The sequence below is a fragment of the Dasypus novemcinctus genome, chromosome 13, assembly GCF_030445035.2.
Source record: "Dasypus novemcinctus isolate mDasNov1 chromosome 13, mDasNov1.1.hap2, whole genome shotgun sequence".
Classification (NCBI taxonomy): domain Eukaryota; kingdom Metazoa; phylum Chordata; class Mammalia; order Cingulata; family Dasypodidae; genus Dasypus; species Dasypus novemcinctus.
In genome coordinates, this window is record NC_080685.1 from 56,817,243 (window position 1) to 56,832,009 (window position 14,767).

The following is a 14,767-nucleotide window of genomic DNA, read 5'->3' on the forward strand; positions in this document are numbered from 1 at the left end:
TCCACCAACAGGTGAATGGGTAAACAAAATGTGGTATCCACCTACAATTCAGTCATAAAAGGAATGAAGTTCTTGATACGTGCTATAATACAGATGAATCTTGAAAACATGCTGAGTGAAATAAACCAGGCACAAAAGAAAAATATTGCAATATTCTGCTTATATGAAATACCTCAAATAAGCAAATTCATAGAAACAGAAAGATTAGAGGTTACTAGGGGCTGTGGGAAGGGGGTTTGGGGATAAAGTGCTTAATGGACACAGTTTCTATTTGGGATGATGGTAGCACAATATTGTAAATGCAGTTAAGACCACTGGATTGCATATTTTAAAATGGCAAAAATGGGAAACTTTGTTATATATATAAATAAAATTTTTAAAATGAAAAAGTGGTGTTGGGAGAAGGCAGGTGAGACAAGTCATATCATTAAACAGAATGACAGAGCATGCACCTCGCCAAGAGCCTGGCACCTGCCAGTCGAGGTGTGCAAGAGGCAGGAGCATGTGCTTCTGGCCCTGCTGGTCCTCACGGAAGCATTTCATGGGTCCACAGCTGATTCATTGCCATCTTTCCTCTTCCCCCTCCTTCTGTGGATTTCTGTCTCAAATTTTCCCCCTAAATGTTCACTCTAGTTATAAATCTAGTTTTTAAAAGAATTTTGGTGGTGGGGAGCAGACGTGGCTCAAGCAGTTGAGCACCTGCTTCCCACATGGGATGTTTCAGGTTCGGTTCCTCATACTTCCTGAAAACAAAGACAAACAGCAAGCGAGCAAATGAAAAAACCAACTCAGGGGACCCATGTGGCTCAGTGGTTGAGCACCAGCTTCCCACTTACAAGGTCCCAGGTTCAATCCCTGGCTCCAGTACCTAAAAAGAAAGAAAGAAAGAAAGAATTGTAGTGAAGATCCCCTAAGAAAATAAGTGTTTTTAAACAGCCTGAGGTACTTATCAGAAAACTAACCCTCTTACCACATTTGTAGGAACATAACCTCATTAAGAATAAGAAGTACCTAGTCCCCTGTTGTGTCAGGTATCTGTTTTTACACATCCTTCCTTTTTGAGGTCCATCCCTCATGTAGCTGGAGCTGTAGTAGGATGCTTAGCACCAGCAAAGGTCCAGGTTCTCTCCCCCCAAACCAGGACCTGATCGGGACTCAAGCTTACTTCACCCTAAATGAGGCACTTAAATGTGAAGGTAACATGTTCTTAACTCCATTCCACAACTTAAGGCATGCAGGTAATTCAAATTAAATTCATTAGGTATTTACCAAGGATAACTCACTATGCAAGGCAGTGGGAGGTACAAAGATGTATTAGACATGGTACCTGCTCTCAAGGAACATACAGTACACTGGGAAAGGAGGAGGGAAAGACGTGAAAGTAATGAGCATTTGCCAATGGCTTACCACGTGCTGGGTGCTTTACCCAATCAGTGCATGCATCACTCACAACGACCTGGTGAGGTAGATAAAGTTGAGAAAATGAATGCTCAGAGACTTTACATAACCATCTCCAAGGGGATGAGGCTGGGACTCAAACCCACAGCGGAGGGTTCAGTATCCTGTGTTCATTCCACTACATGTGCTGCTCCCTATGATACAAGGCAGAATGTGGCAAACCCTGTGGGAGAAGCTTCTGGGACTTGAAAATAAAAAAGAAGAGGCATGACTACCACCCTCCTTAGAGGAAAGGCTTCATGGCGGAAGCAGGTCTTGAGATTGGGAAGGCTTATTTTCCACAGAGATGAAAGTAGAGAGAACTAGAAGAGCTCAAGGAAGGAGGAAGGAAAGTGCCAGGCATGCTTAGGGGGTGGAGTTGTAACTATAAGACTGGAAAGGAGAGAGAGGCAAAATCACAACCATGATGAAATGCTAGTTCAAGGAGCCTAACTCCACCATGTGGGCAATGGTGAACCACTGTAGGTTCTCTAAGACGAGACATGCTTCAGGAGCGTCACCACGGCAATAATGTAAAACGTGGGTGGAGAGGTTGGGAGTAGTTTAAAGTAGGAAAGCCAATTAGGAGGTCACTGGAAATAACAGATGAAAGATAATTTGTCAGAATGGAAAAGAGGATATGGCAGTGAGAGATAGCCTAGTACTGACAGGACTCACAATTGAAGCATTATGGATAGGGTCACCATATATCCTGGTTTGCTGGGACACCCGTTTTCCTGTGGAATTATTAATGGCACCCTTCATTCTCTAAAGGGGTCAAGTTTGGGCAGTAAACTACATGATCACACTAACGATGATCAGTAAGAAAACAGATTCAAAGGTGACTGATTTTAAAGCTGGATAAGTAAGGAAGGTGCTGACACCTTTAAGAACACAGGATAGATACAATCTGATTTATTGGACTTACCACACTCAGCTAAGATGGAGTTGAAGAAGGACAACCACCACACCATGGAGCCTAGAGTGATTACAACTGAAAATGGGAGGATTGCATCCAGCATCCAGGTGGAATCTGACCCTCCTCTTGACATAGAGGTGCAATGGACACAACCAATCCAATGTCCACATAGAAGAGGTGGCATTGGATTGGGAAAAGTGGACATAATGGACAAAGGGTATGGGGAAAGGCAGGAAGAGATGAGAGGTGGAGGCGTCTTCGGGACATGGAGCTGCCCTGGATGGTGCTTCAGAGGTAATCACCGGACATTGTAAATCCTCACAGGGCCCACTTGATGGAATAGAGGAGAGTATGGGCCATGATGTGAACTAATGTATATGAGGTGCAGAGGTGCCCAAAGATGTACTTACCAAATCCAATGGATGTGTCATGATGATGGGAACGAGTGTTGTTGGGGGGGGGGAGGGGGGGGGTGGGGGGGTGGGGTAGAATGGGACCTCACATATATATTTTTAATGTAATATTATTACAAAGTCAATAAAAAATAAAAAAATTAAAATAAAAAACAAACAAAAAAAAAACACAGGATAGAAATCAAGTTTTGTGGGAAATTGATGAGTTTGTTGCAGAGGTGAGGATTTATTTAAGACAAATGAAAGGGAAGCAGACTTGGCCCAATGGATAGGACATCCACCTGCCACATGGGAGGTCTGTGGTTCAAACCCCGGGCCTCCTTGACCCATGTGGGGCTGGCCCATGCGTGGTGCTGATGGGCGCAGGGGGTTCCGTGCCACGGGACCCCCACGTGGAGGAGCCCCATGTGCAGGGGGTGTGCCCTGTAAGGAGAGCCACCCAGCACGAAGAAGGGTGCAGCCTAGTCAAGAATGGCACCGCCCAAACGGGGAGCTGACGCAGCAAGATGACACAGCAGAGGGAAGCGCAGATTCCTGGTGCCGCTGGTGAGGATAGAGGCGGTCACAGAATACACAGCAAATGGACACAGAGAGCCAACAAAAGGGGGATAAAAAATAAATAAATTTTAAAAAACTGGTTATGAAGAAACAAGGGCAAAATGTCTTAAAAAAAAGACAGATGAGCACCTTGCCCATCATTCACCTAAAATAAACATACAAAGAAAAAACATGGTCAGACTTGCATATATACACCTTTAAGCAAACATGCTGGTTCAATTATTAACATAGCTGAAATATTAAGATGTGTCTCCAATGAAGTGAATAATACTAACTAATCAACTCAAAATCTAGTGAAAGCAAGAATATTCAAGAATAATCTAGCCTCAGATTTTTCCCTCTGTCAAAATCTATAACTTTCAATAACATCAGATAAATGACCGGATATAGAATTCTCTATATTCTATTATAATTGTTCTCTATATTCTATTATAATTGTTCTATGTGTTCAAGCTTTTGAAAGATTGGGGCCTTTGTCAGAAGAATAAATACTTTAGTTTTTTATACTTTTATCTTATTAAAATTGTACTGTTTCCTGTGTAACAAATTATAACCTATCTCAAATCATTTTTCAGAAGTACAAGGACATGAAACAAATTAAAAATCAAAGAATGGAAGAAAATAGACAAAAGTGCCTTCTTTGAAGCAAGATGATAAGCTACATAGAAAAACTAATCAAAGCAACAGACAAATGATAAGAAAGGTTAGCAAGACTGTGAGATACACAATGACAATTAAATGCAATACATGATCCTGTACTGAATCTAATAATGGAGGAGAAAATGTCCAAAAGGACATTTTGGGGACATGTGTAACAATTGGAATATAGACTATAAGCCTTCTGTCAATGTTAAGGTTCTTGAACTTGGTAACTGTAATTAAGATGGTTACAAAAGTAAGTATCAACTTCTGGGAAGATGGAGGATTTGAAAGGCAGAGGTCCCAGTTCTCTCCCAGAAAAGTAGCTGAAGGACAGGCAGAAACTGTTTGGAAAACTGTTCTAGGGCTTAGAACATCAGGGGATGGCTATAAACCACTGAAAAGAGAGAGGAGCAAAGGAAAGAAGTCTTGGCTGGTTGAAAAAAATCACATAAGCAAAGCTGCTGCAGCAGCTGGCACCCATCCCCCCAACTTGGAGAAAACAGCCCTTGGTCCTCTGGTTCCTGGCAGGCAGCTACAGATTGAGGGGGGGTCCTCTTCCCCAAAAAGGGGAGAGGGAGGGATGCAACCTACAGCAAATTCAGATTTTGGCTACAAATGTGGTCTGCTGCATTGGAGGAGTTTTGCACTGAGAGGCAGCAGGGAGCTAAAGATAATTTGCCTTCTCATATACCCTCCCTACTGCCGTGGACTGGTTGCTGAGGACTGAGAAAAAAGAAGAGAAGAGAGCAGCTACTGAGAAAGTTTGTTTGTGAGGCTTGACCAGCCCTGATGACATTGCTTTTTGCAACTCATGCCTCAGATTACACTAAATGCATTCCCCTTAGCACCTGAGCTCTGAGCTGAACGGTCTGCCAAGGAGCGCCATCTGCTGGCAGACCAGAAAAGTGCATGAAACGGGAAAGATTAAAAAAACCCACACCTCTATGGTCAACTGATTTTTGATAAGACTACCAAGTCCACTTTTCTGGGACACATCAGTCTTTTCAACAAATGGTGCTGGGAGAACTGGATAACCATAACCAAAAGAATGAAAGAAGATCCCTATCTCACTCCCCTATATGAGAATCAACTCAAAATGGATCAAAGACCTAAACATGAAATCCAGGACAATAAAATATCTATAGGGAAACATCTTCAAGACCTTGTGGTAGGCGAGGTCTCTTAAACCTTACACCCAAAGCACAAGCAGCAAAAAGAAAAATAGATAAATGGGACCTCTTCAAAATTAAACACTTCTGTACCTCAAAGGATTTTGTGAAGAAGGTGAAAACACAGCCTACACAATGGGAAAAAATATTTGGAAATCACACATCAAACAAAGTTCTAATATCCATGATATACAAAGAAATCCTACAACACTACAATAAAAAGATAAATGAACTGATTAAAAAAATGGGCAAAAGACCCAAATAGATATTTTTCTAAAGAAGAAATACAAATGACAAAAAAAAAAACACACATGAAAAAAATGTTCAGCATCACTGGCTATTAGGGAAATGCAAATCAAAGCTATAATGAGATATCATTTCACACCTACTAGAATGACCACTCTTAAAAAAACAGAAAACTACAAGTGTTGGAGAGGACGTGGAGAGACAGGAACACTTATTCAGTGTTGGTAGGAATGTAAAATGGTAAAGCCACTGTGAAAGTCTGTTTGGTAGTTTCCAAGGAAGTTAGATATAGAGTCTGCCATATGACCTGGATATAGACCCAGAAGATTTGTGAGCAGGTACACGAACAGACATCTGCACACTGATGTTCATAGTGGCATTATTCACAATTCCAAAAGATGGAAACAACCCAGGTGTCCATCAACTGACAAATGGATAAACATGGTATATAAACATGATGGAATATTATTTAGCAGTAAGAAGAAATGAAGGCATAAGGCATATGACAACATGGGTGAACCTTGAGGACATTATGTTGAGTGAAACCCAGCACAAAAGGACAAATATCGTATAATGTCACTATTATAAACTAAATATAATGAGCAATCTCATGGAGTTAATAGCTAGAATATAAGTCACCAGAGACTAGAATCTGGTTAGAGAATGGAAAGTTAAGCATTAATCTGTACAGAATTGGTAAAAAGATGCTTGTAAATGTTTGGAAATGAATAGAAATGGTGAAAACACATCATAGGATTCATAATGATAGCACTAACATATGGGCATGATAGTGGTTTGGTTTTTTTCTTTTTTTGAAGTAATAAAAATGTTCCAATATTGGTTGAAATGATGAATGCACAAATCTGTGATTATACCAAATGCCACTGATTGTACAGTTTAGATAAACTGTATGGTTACGAACAAAAAAATTATAATAGGGTGGGTTGGGGGGAAAATACACTAAAACGTAAGATATGGAGTATAATTAGTAGTAATACTTTGATGATGCTATTTCATAATTTGTAAAAAATGTTTCACAACAATGCAAAATATTGGTGGTTGGGTGATGTATGGGAACCCTGTATGATGTTATGCATGTTTATTTTGCAGTTTCACAACTTTTACTATATACTTTTTGTTTATGCATGTTCATATATGAATGATATACTTGAATAAAAATTTTTAAATGAAAAAGTGAATAACATTCTTATGAAATTCACATGGAAATATTAAATGTCCAAGGCAATGATATATACAACATACTTTCAAATATTTAGAAAATAAATAGGTAGGTGAGTAGGTAGCTAGGTGATGGATGGATTTATAGAAAGACAGATGGATAGATAGAATGATATGGCAAATATGGCAAAATGTTAAGTTGTTGGATCCAGGTATCTGAGTAAGAGGTATGTTGAAGTTCTCAGTATGGGTTTTGTATTATTTTTGCAGCTGTACTTTAAGTATGAAATTGTTTCAAAATTAAAAGTTGTGGAATGAAAGAAAGATAATGAGATACAAGACCAGCTGACAAAAATTTCCCTGCATCAGAAATAATCAACTAGGAAACATTACAGTAATAAATATTCTTCCCAAAGGAATAAAAACTGAACTTGTAATTATATAATTAACAATAATCTATAAGACTGTATGAAGAAAAATATAAACACTATTAAAAGACATGAAAGATCTAAATAAATGGTGATATATACCTGTACATAGATGAAACAACAACATTGTAAAAATATTAATTCCTCCCAAATTAATCTATAAATCTGGTGTGATTTCAATCCAAATTTCAGCCAGACTTTTTGAGAAAACAAACAAGTTTACTTCAAATTTTATTTTAAAAGATAAGGATTCACAAATGGCTAAGTATGAAAAAGAAGAACAAAGATGGACGAGTTAGTCTTCCAGATATTAACACACTTCAAAGCTATAAAAATAAAAACAGTGTGGTGCTGGTATTGGAACAGATATGGAAACCAATGAAATAGGTTAGAGAGCAGAGAGCAGACTCGTGTATATCCTAGAACTGAAATAAAACAAAGGGGACACCACAAATTAGTGAGGAAGCAGTACACAATCCTGAGGCCCATCCCAGCCCTGTGGAATCAGAATCATCATTTGAAAAAGATCCCCAGGTTATTGTTATGCACATCAATGTCTGAGAGGCACAGATCACACAAGAAACAATTACAAATTAGTAAGACAAAGACTGGAAGATTGGACACATAAATGACCAGCAAATTTATAAAGAGATGATCCAATTCATTAGCAATCAGGGAAATACAAAGTAAAACAGTGAGATGCTGCTTTACTTCTCTCGGTTTAGCAAAAAATTAGTAAATTGGACAATGACAGATATTGACAGGATGGCAAATAATCAGGATTTCTAATGCATTCTAGTGGAGGCATAAGCTAGTCAAGTCATTCTGGACAGCATTTGACAGTCAAATTAAGTATGCGTATACCCTATGACCCAACAACCCTACTTTTGGGAAAATACCCCCAAAGAAACATTTCCCCAAATCCCTCTGATTACACATATGAGTACTACATGATACCAATACTTCTTACGGTGACAGGGAACCAGAGTCAACCTCAAAGTCTATCATCAGGGACGCCCACTGCAGACTACTATGCAGAAGTGGAAAGCACAGAACTGGGTACGTGCACAGCAACACCGATGGATTTTTAAGACAGCACTGAGGGAAAAGTTAAGAAAGAATGAGGTCTATAGCCTGATACCACATATGTAACTTAAAAATATATTAGCTTGCAAAATAAGTCTGTTGTGTTTTACAGAGAAATGTAAATCCAAGGATATGCATCAAATATATCACAATGACTGACTCTGGGAGGAGGAAAATGAGTGGGGAATGACAGTGGGCAATGAGGGTAAGAGGAAGAAATAAATACCAACATTCATACAAACAAATATATAGACATGAAAGCAAAAGAAGGACCTTGCAAGGTCCAGTGATGGCAGTGTGCTTTGAATTAAGAATTATGATTAACCCAACCTCTCCACTCAAGATCTCCCCCACGAAAAAAAGTACAAGAAAAATAAATCATTAAAAATAAGCACAGAAACAAATCAATCATGGGAAGCTCTCTACAGCATGAAATCTCTGGTTTCAAAAACATCTGTCATTCAAGACTTTGTGCCTCACAGAGACCCTTCCGATCTAAGCAAATTTAGACTCAACTCAGAGGAGGCAGATGTTGGAAACACTCACCCCCACCGCGATCACTCAAAGAAGCAGACACATCTCCAGGTGACTCACCACTGCATCATTGTCCCTATCAGTCATTCTGTCCCAGTCATTGAGTCCCAGAAGTTTGTCATAACCCAACAATTTAAAAAATCATCTCAGAAGTAAGTATTTATTCAGAATAGTAATGCCTTTTGTACCTGGCCTTCTAGGGAAATTCGGTATCTGCCTCCTGCAAAGAAATATTAACATAAAAAAAAGTTGCCCTTCCAGGTGGCAGGCTTATTTTTAACCATTTCGACATAGAGCTTTATAAAAATATATCACATATTTTCCCAAATTCTTTACAAGGTTCTTTATAAAAATATATCACATATTTCCCCAAATTCTTATAAAGAACTTGTTTTTCAGTGTACTGTCACTTCCCTCCATATCAAGTTGCCATTTCTGTTTCATTGTAATTGCTTCTAAAAATAATCCACTCTGGCCCTGTCTACCTTGTGGTCACTATCTGGACTGGGAAACCAGACAACCAGTGGATTTAAAGATTGGGTGTTTAATAAGGGTTATAAGGGTCTAAGTGAGAGACAAAGCAGTAACATGCATGACTTTAGACCAGGGTCTATTTTTTTTAGATTGGGGTCTTTTGATAGCTAATTCAGATGCCTGGGGGCATGTTCCTCCTTCCATAATCTACAGGCAGTGTTACAGAAAGGGAGGCTGCTCCATACTGATAGCTACACAGCTTGTTCCCAACACATGCTGTTTCTCTGCCTTGCAGTTCTCTCCTGGGATGAAGCCATAATTAAATTTGTCTCTGGAGACATGCAACCTGGAGTCTGGGGCAGGGTAAGGATAATGCTTTTGTTTTAAAATGTGAACATTCTGTTGTTGGAATTTTTAATTAGCTCATCAAGCAGCAATAATCAGATTAATTTATGGTTCCTTAAAATATATCATGCTGATTCATGCTTCCCATTAGAAACGTCTCTTCTCTCTATCAGAGCACCACCCTGAAATCTTCCCAACTAAGAAATGAACTCCTTCAGGACAGAACTAGGTCTTACTTTGTATTGACTGGCATAAAGAAGACACTCAATGAATGTTGGATGAATAAAATAAATTCCTGAGTGAATGAATATATTGGAGACTGAGTGGGATTGTTTTTGAAAGGTAAAAACTTATAGTTAGTGATACATTGCCATAGCTGAATTATATTCATATCATTGCTATGATACAAGTTGATCTGATTCTTCTTTTAAAAGTCAGTCATTGCATTTCACCAAAGAAGAGATACAGACAGCAAATAAACATATAAAAACATACTCAAGATCAGTACTCACCAGAGAAATGCAAACTAAACTCACCATCAGATGCTACTACACACCTATTAGAATGGCTGAAAATAAAAGAAACCAACAGACAATAATAAATGCTGGCAGATGCAGAGCAATTGCAACTCTCATAAGTTGTAAATGGGAATACAAAATGGTACAACCACTTTGGAAAACAGTCTGGCTCTTTCTTAAAATTTAAACATATACTTAGCCAATGACCCAAAACTCCCAATCCTAAAATAAATAAAAACATTAATCCACAAAAAAACCTGTATACAGATGGTTTTAGAAGACTTATTCATAATCACCAAAAACAAATATCTATCAAAGGGTGAGTGAATGAACAGCAGTACATCCATACAATGAAACACAAGGAACAAGCTACAGACACAGGCAACAGCATGGCTGAGTCACAGAAGCATTATTGTAATTAAAAGAAGCCAGACTCAAGAGGTTACATACCACATGATTCCATTTATATGACATTCTAGACAAGGCAAAACTATAGGAACAGAAAAAGATCAGTGGTTGCCAAGGGATAGGGAATGGGACATGGAAAGTGACAAAAAAGGGACACATGGGAACTTTTTGGGGGTTGACAGAAATAATCTATGTCTTTGTTGTAGGAGGTTGGCTACATGACTGTGTATGTTTGTCAAAACTCAGAGAATTATACATCTTTTAAAAGGTAATTTTACTATATTTAAATTATGCCTCAATAAATCTGACTTTTTTTTAAAAGTCAGGCAATACATAGATATATAAATTTTCAAAGTTAATTGTCCTTAGCCTGGGTTCCTTAGAAAATAGAGCCTAGTCAAAATATACGCCTTAAGGTTTCATTGAGGATTGTAATCCCAAGGAACAAGAATGAGGGGGAAGGTGAAGTAAATCAAGAAAGGAGGGAAAGGAACTTCATACACACAAATATACAGACAAAAATATTTTTTCCTGATCCTGAATTGGTCAGAGCTTCAGGGGACACACAGCCTGGTTATCATTCACATGGGGCCTCTCAGAAGGGGAAGAAACAGCCCACCAGGAGGAGGAAGGGTGAAAATTTTTTCTCCTGTCTTTCATGTGTCAAATCCTGTCTCATGGGGTGAATTCTTCAAACTTCCCGATGGCACTGCCCAGATCCATGAGACAGTTCTGGGAAGTCAGGGACTCCGACAGGCCCATTCAGATCACACCTCCACACCAGAGCCACTGTGGCTGCCCTAATAACACAGTGGAAGCCTCGCTGAAGGTCAGCCTGTACCCCTAGGAATGCATGTGACAATGCAAGGTGTTAGGAGAGGGGCCCCAGGACTACAGGGATGGGCGGCATGAGCCACCACTGGAGAAGAGGGACAAGCGGCCAAGACCTGGGGTTGATGGAACCAAGAAGATATAGCACATTGACTGGGTGTGCAACAATGGGCTAAAATTAATATGCTATCCAAACTGAAAGATTAGTTTAATTTTTTATGATTACATTTTTATAGAAGTTGTGAGTATACAAAACAATCATGCATAACATACAAGATTCCCATACACCACCCCTCCACCAACACCTTGCATTGTTGTGGAACATTTGTTACAACTGATGAAAGAAAATCAAAAATTACTCCTAACTATAGTCCATAGTTTAGGTGTGTTTTTCTCATAAACCATCCTATTATTTACACCATGTAACAGTACTGCTCTTCTATTATAGTTCATGGAAGAACATTCTCATATTTGTATTGTTAACCACAGTCCACCATCCACCACAGGGTTCACTGTGTTATATAGTGTCATGCCTTGTACAATCCGTCCAAAACATATACTCATCCTCTTTCAGTTTCATCACAGAGTGTGCCATCATTACTTCAATCGATTTTAGAATGTTTTCCTTGCTCCTAAAGAAAAAAAACCCATACTTCCTTATACCCCCCATCGTTGGTCCTTGGCATTGATGCAGTACGTTCTTTGCCGCTAATGCAAGAATATTGCAATTTTACTGTTAACTATAGTCCATAATTTACATTAATGCTATTTTTCCCATGTATCACAATATTCTTAATACCTTGTAATAGTGACATACATTTGTTCTAGTTCTTGGAAGAACCTTCTTGTGTTTGTACTATTAACTACAATCCTCATCCACCACCAGTTCATTATGTTATAGAGTCCCAAGATTATCCTCCAGGTTTCTTTCTATGGACATTTATGACCCTGGAATACCCCTTTCAGTCACAATTTCTATAATGTGTGGCCATCATCTCTATGCATTTCCACATATTTACAACCAACCGTATTAAAAATTCCACAGACATTAAGCATTGGCTCCCCCTTCTCAACTCTCATTCTATCTCCTAGTAACCTATAATCTATTGTTTAACTCCGTGAGTTTACTCATCATATTTCACTTGTATCAGTAGAGACCATACAATATTTGTCCTTTTTTCACTCAAGGTTCATCCATGTTGTCACATACATCCTGATTTCATTTCTTCTTACAGCCGAATAGTATTCTATTGTATGTATATATATCACATTTTGTTCATCCATTCATCAATTGATAGAAACTAGGTTGCTTCCAACTTTTGGCAACTGTGAATAACGTCACTATGAACATCACTGTGCACATGTCAGTTCATGTCCTGCTTTCAGTTCTTCTGAATATATTCCTAGTAGCAGGATTGCCACTCCTATGGAAGTTCTACAGTTAGCTTCCTGAGGAACCACCAAACTGTCTTCCACAATAGCTGCATCATTCTACAGTCCCACCAACAGTAAAGGAAACCCAGTTTCCTGGGTTTTTTTTTTTTTTAATTTTTTTATTTTTTATTGACTTTGTAATAATATTACATTAAAAATATATATGTGAGGTCCCATTCAACCCCACCCCCCCCCCCCTCCCCCCCCCCCCCAACAACACTCGTTCCCATCATCATGACACATCCATTGGATTTGGTAAGTACATCTTTGGGCAACTCTGCACCTCATATACATTGGTTCACATCATGGCCCATACTCTCCTCTATTCCATCATGTAGGCCCTGTGAGGATTTACAATGTCCGGTGATTACCTCTGAAGCACCATCCAGGGCAGCTCCATGTCCCGAAGACGCCTCCACCTCTCATCTCTTCCTGCCTTTCCCCATACCCTTTGTCCATTATGTCCACTTTTCCCAATCCAATGCCACCTCTTCTATGTGGACACTGGATTGGTTGTGTCCATTGCACCTTTATGTCAAGAGGAGGCTCAGATTCCACCTGGATGCTGGATGCAATCCTCCCATTTTCAGTTGTAATCACTCTAGGCTCCATGGTGTGGTGGTTGTCCTTCTTCACCTCCATCTTAGCTGAGTGTGGTAAGTCCAATAAATCAGATTGTAGGTGCTGGAGTCTGTTGAGGCTCAGGATCTGGCTATCACATTGTCAGTCCAGAGATTCAAATCCCCTAAATATATCTTAAACCCCAACATTAACTGCACCTCCAGCACATTAGCATGAAAGTCTTATGAAGGGAGATCCCATCTGAGTCCTGGGTTTTTTTAATAGTACCCATTCTATAAGATATAAAATGATATATAATTGTAGTTTTTATTTGCATTTCTCTAATAGCTAGTGATGTTGAACATCTTTTCATGTGCTTTTTAGTCATTTTTGTTTCCTCTTTGGAAAAAATGTCTATAAGTCTTTTGCCAATTTCTTAATTGGGTTGCTTGTCTTTTTATCATTGACTTGTAAAAAGAGAAATTTAATTTTTAAGAACATTCCACAGATACACTCAGAAAACCTCAAACAAACAATTTTATCCATTAAATCTGCTCATATTTTGATGTCACCTAACTTTCATATAATAAACAAGTTCAGATATGTGAGGTTTAAGTACTACAGGAGGTCGAGATGGGTTGGGCATCTCCATGCAGAAAAGAGACTCTGTACATCTACCTCCTCTGAACAGGAGACTGGTGCAGTATTGGGTGCTAGAGATACAGAAGGAAACCTGAAAGCACATGGTCCCTGCCTGCAGAGAGGTTAGGGTCTATGGAAAATACAGGCATTGAAAAAGGAAGTATAAGTGAATGAAGGAGAAATACAGGAAATTTACATCCTATACCTACTAAAAAAAAAAAATACTACAATTTAAAGTTTGTAGTCATATTAATATCAACTACCAAAGTCAAATTTATCAGAAATTTGTCTTTGCTTGAGAAAACACGGCTAGGAAAAACTAGTATCTCTGGTACTATATATTTTATAAGTACCGTGGTTATTTTCCATGCCCAAAAGTTCTGATAAAGAATTTTTTCCAATATGTTGACTAATTTACATGAAAAATATTACAAAGGCTTTAAAGTTAAGTGAAATTAATTATACATGCATTTAATCTTCTTCATTTTGAAAGAGCAAAATACATAAATTCTGGTACTGCTCAGGAAAACACAAGATTCTCGGTTGTTTTAATCTAAGATAGTTCTTTGTTTCAGGAAAGAGTTTGATGTAAAAACAAGGGGCCCAGATTGTAGGGCCAGACTGATCTGGACTGAACCTCAGGTCAGTCATTTACTACATCACTGAGTAGGTTTCTTAGCCTCTACCAGGCTTGATTTCTTTATCTGTAAAATTGTGATGAAGATTAAAAGAAAAAAAGAAAAAATGCATACAAAGTGCTTTGCACAGTTCTTGACCCAGATTAAGCACCTAATGTGTGGGAGCTGCCATTAGGATTATTACTATTCCTCTAAAGAGTTTGCACATTCAAAGAAACAGAAAAAGAAGTAATAAATGGAATGTCATGTGAATAAAATGCTGGAAATATGTTGGGAAACATGGCTTTAGAGAGCCACCCCATAAC